This window comes from Tachyglossus aculeatus, chromosome 21, assembly GCF_015852505.1.
Source record: "Tachyglossus aculeatus isolate mTacAcu1 chromosome 21, mTacAcu1.pri, whole genome shotgun sequence".
Lineage (NCBI taxonomy): Eukaryota > Metazoa > Chordata > Mammalia > Monotremata > Tachyglossidae > Tachyglossus > Tachyglossus aculeatus.
The window spans coordinates 62216341-62220782 of record NC_052086.1 but is presented as its reverse complement, the minus strand read 5'-3'; the positions used below and the strand labels follow the sequence as shown (position 1 = coordinate 62220782).

General features: G+C 47.3%; 1 non-coding gene across 1 annotated transcript; it reads right to left on the bottom strand.

The window, feature by feature from the left end:
• Positions 1-3467: 3467 nt before the first annotated feature.
• LOC119943059 lies at positions 3468-3605 on the bottom strand. Its single transcript, XR_005455543.1, has one exon. It is a non-coding gene; the product is annotated as a small nucleolar RNA SNORA7 (small nucleolar RNA).
• Positions 3606-4442: the final 837 nt, after the last annotated feature.

The following is a 4442-nucleotide window of genomic DNA, read 5'->3' as shown; positions in this document are numbered from 1 at the left end:
AAGGTGATCAGGTTGTCCCATGGAGGGGGGCTCACAATCTTAATCCCCATTTGACAGATGAGGTAACTGAGGCACAGAGAAGTTAAGTGACTTGCCCAAAGTCACACAGCTGAAAATTGGTCAATCCGGGATTCGAATCCATGAACTCTGACTCCAAAGCCCGTGCTCTTTCCACTGAGCCACGCTGCTTCCCCAATATAACAATAAGCAGACACATTCCCTGCCTACAACAAGCATACAGTCTAAAGGGAGCTTACGATCTAGAGGGTTGTGCCTCAAGTGTGTGTGTGTGTGTGTGTGTGTCTATTTGTGTGGTAGCACACTGTGTCTCTGTGTCCTTGTACTCTGGCTCAGAGATGGTCTTAAGTGCTTTAGTGGCCAGGAAACCTGGAGCCCAAGAAAGCGAACATAGTGCAGGTATCAGCCTCTCGACTAACTGTGCCCCCAACATCAGCCCCCTCCACCTGCTCCATTCCTGTTTATCAGATGTGTAAGATGGTCACACAACAAGGTTCTGAAAGAATCCAATTATTCCTTCCTCCTACCTGCTCCCACATAGACACAGCCACCACTGCAGCCGTGTCTCCCACAGGAGCAGGCAGCAGGCTGAATCCTGGGAGAGAGCGAGGCTGGACCCTGTTCTTCCCCTTCTTGCCTATCCACCTGGCCACCACCACTGCCACCATTTTCACAGTTCTATCTCCAGAGGCAGGGGACTAGGACTGGTGTCAGGACCAGGAAGGAGGGGAATTACTCAGGGAACATCTCTTTGAGGAGGTGACATTTTAGGAGGGCTTGGAAAGAGAGGAATGATGTGGCTTGGTCAAGCAGAAGGAATTCCATGCAGGAGAAAGGTATCAATCAATCAATCAATCAATGGTATTTATTGAGTGCTAACTGGGTGCAGAGAACCATAATAAACACTTGGAAGAGTACAGTATAACAGAGTTGGTGGACATATTCTCTGCTCACAGCGAGTTTGCCTAATGGGTCAGAGAGGGGAGAGGCATGAACCAGATACAATGGAGTAGTGTGTTTGGTAAGAGTGAAGAGCGCCTGCTGGTGTGTGATGGGAAGAGGCAAGGGAGAGCCAGCTGATGGCACAAAGCCAATAGTTTGCAGTCTTGGTGTTTGAAAAAAGGAAATGGGCAGCAATTTGGGGGTTTCCAGGGAAAGCAGTGATGCATTCTGAACTGCTGTGTTTCAATCACACCTGTCTTAGGACTAGGGTTTGTTTTTCAGTTTTTACTTCTGTGGCCATTGCACAAAGCACAAGTCTTCCCACTAGTTCTGTACATGAAATCTGATGTCACATTTGTATGAGGGGGATTAGGCTGAAGGAGGGCATGGGGAGGGGACAGATGTGATACGGTCTGGGAGTCCAGAGCAGCTATGATCTGGGTGTGAAGACTTTCGGGAAAACGTCAATGGGATGTATGGGAGGGGGTGTGGAAGGGGCATAGGAGGGAGATGGGTTGTGTGTGGGAGAACAGGAGGAGCTTGATTACAGGATCCTGAATGGTGGATTGGGGAATGCAGATAAAGTCTGTCCTGCACCTGGAATACCTAGGCACCTCTGAGAGAGTGTGTGTAGGTGTGCATGAACCTATGGTGCATAGGTGTGCAATATATGTGTACAGGTGTGTACATGTGCAAGCATGTGTGAATGTGAGTGTGTGTGTGAGAGAGAGAGAGAGAGAGAGAGAGAGAGACAGAGACAGAGTAGGAGAGGAGGGTGTAAGTTTCTCTATCAGAAACAGACAGCTTCGGGAATCAGACTGGCAGGAGAATTCCCTGTATTTTCCCATTGCAGGGTGTGGAGAAGCCCCCCTTTCCACAGGCATCTGGAGAGGGGCTGGAGAAGGGTTTGATTTCAGAGGGAGGAAATGTCTAGGAAATATCTCGGCCTGGGAAGAAAAGACTCTCGCAGAGGCCTACGAAGGCTGGGAAAGTGCTGCTCCCCTGAAGATTTCCTCACTTTAAAAAAGAAAAAAAAAGAAAAAGAAAAAATAATTACTTCTCAGCCTCTAACCTTTCCAGCAAGTGACTTTGTAATAAATAATCCACACGTCCCTCCAGTGCAATCCATCAGTGGAGCTCCTAATTACTTTAGACTCACTTTGAAAACCCTTCCAGTCCCACTTTCAAATAAATAAAAAATTAACTTGGAATTTGGAGTTTGCCAATGCTTCTTCTGGAGGGATTTCATTTTAACTCGAATTCTGCACAACAGATCCAGCAGAGAGCCAAGACCAAGAAACCCGGCCCGGGGTGGTTGCACTGTCAGGAAAGGAAGCAGGGGCCCGGGATTGCCGGACTCTGCCTTGTCTATACCTGGTGTCCACTGGGGAAAGGAGGGCAGCCATGGCACCTTGGATCTCCGAGGACACACAGGGAGTCTGAAGAGACTGCCCTGCAGGGAGACCCACCTTTGGCCGAAATAACAAAAAGGTAACGACCCTACTCTTCAGTTGCATGAAGGCCGAGGGAACAGGGAAAGAAGCGATGCCCAGTCCCTCTCTCCCAACTTCCTTAGGATTCCAGAAGCCCTAGTGTTGGTCTCATAAATTCCTTTTAACACAAAGTGATTATTCAATCGCAGTAATGTGTTGGACAGGGCCTATTAAGACCTGCAGCTTTCCCATGTGCTGTAATTTATAGCCTGACCCCAAGAACTGTGCTATCTGCACAGTTGTGCTCATATCAACTTCCTTCTCATCTGTCAGCCTGCTTCCAACTTAGTGTGGAGTGCTTTGTCTCTCTGCTCTCACTTTCTCTCTCCCTCCCTCTCTGATTTTCTCTTCAAGGTCTCTGTTTCCATCCATCTCAAACCACTCATTTGCTGGGGTAGCTTTTGCTAGGCCAAAGGGAAGCCCCCAAGGGAGGGGTCAGTGGGTGGGGTGAGAGTAGAGTGGAGAGTCTCTCTCAAATCTCCACCACTAATAATAATAATGATAATAATGATTATGGCATTTGTGAAGCGCTTACTGTCAGGCACTGCACTAAGTGCTGGGGGTAGATACAAGGTAATTGTGTTGGACACAGTCCCTGTCCCACACAGTGCTCACCATCTTAATCTTAGTTTACAGATGAGGGAACTGAGGCCCAGAGAAGTGAAGTGAACTGCCCAAGGTCACACAGCAGAGAAGTGGCAGAGTCAGGATTAGAACCCAGGCCCTTCTGACTCCCAGGCCTGTGCTCTATTCACAAGGCCATACTCCTTCACCACCACCACCACCTTGTCTTGTCTTGTGCTTTTGCGTCACCTCCGACCCTTAGCGATGCCATGGACGTATCTCTTCCAGAACGCCCCACCTCCATCTGCAATCATTCTGGTAGTATATCCACAGAGTTTTCTTGGTAAAAATATGGAAGTGGTTTATCATTGCCTCCATCTGTGCAGTAAACTTGAGTCTCTACCCTTGACTCTCTCCCATGTTGCTGCTGCCCACCACAAGTGAGTTTTGACTTGTGGCAGATTGCCTTCCACTTGCTAACCACTGCCCAAATTAGAAATGGAACGGATGTGCCTCTGCTATACTCTCCCTCTCATAGTCGAGGCTCATAGAGTACTGGAAACTCTCCAGGTGCAACCCTGAGAGGAGCCACCATTCATTCATTCATTCAATCGTATTTACTGAGTGCTTACTGTGTGCAGAGCACTGTACTAAGCACTTGGGAAGTACAAGTTGGCAACATATAGAGAAGGCCCCTACCCGACAATGGGCTCACAGTCTACAAGGGGGAGACAGACAACAAAAAAACATGTGGACAGGTGTTAAGTCATCAGAATAAATAGAAATAAAGCCAAATGCACATCATTAACAAAATAAATAGAATAGTAATAGTAGTAATAGTAATAGTAAATATGTGCACCACTACCACCATTATCACCACCATCACCACAATAAATACCATCACCCCCACCCCCACCACCTCCATCACACCCACCATACTACCTCCATTACCATCATTACAGCCACCATTACCATCACCACCATCGTCACCATCCCCATCCCCATCTCTATCCCCATCACTACCTCCATCATCATCATCATCACTTTGCTGAAGGTCTGCGGGGCGCTTAGCCCTGCTTTGAGGACTAAAGCGGTGATGTGGTTAGAATGCAGAACAGAGCAGAAAAGGGAAAAATATTTGTTCAAATTAAACAAGGGAAGGATGATACGAAGAACCAAACCCCTGATTTTGGTGCATTTTAATCAATCAATCAATCAATGGTATTTATTGAGCGCTTACCATGTGCAGAGCTCAATAATAATAATAATAATGACATTTATTAAGTGCTTACTACGTGCAAAGCACTGTTCTAAGCACTGGGAAGGTTACAAGGTGATCAGGTTGTCCCATGGGGGGCTCACAGTCTTCATCCCCATTTTACAGATGAGGGAACTGAGGTACAGAGAAGTTAAGTGACTTGCCCA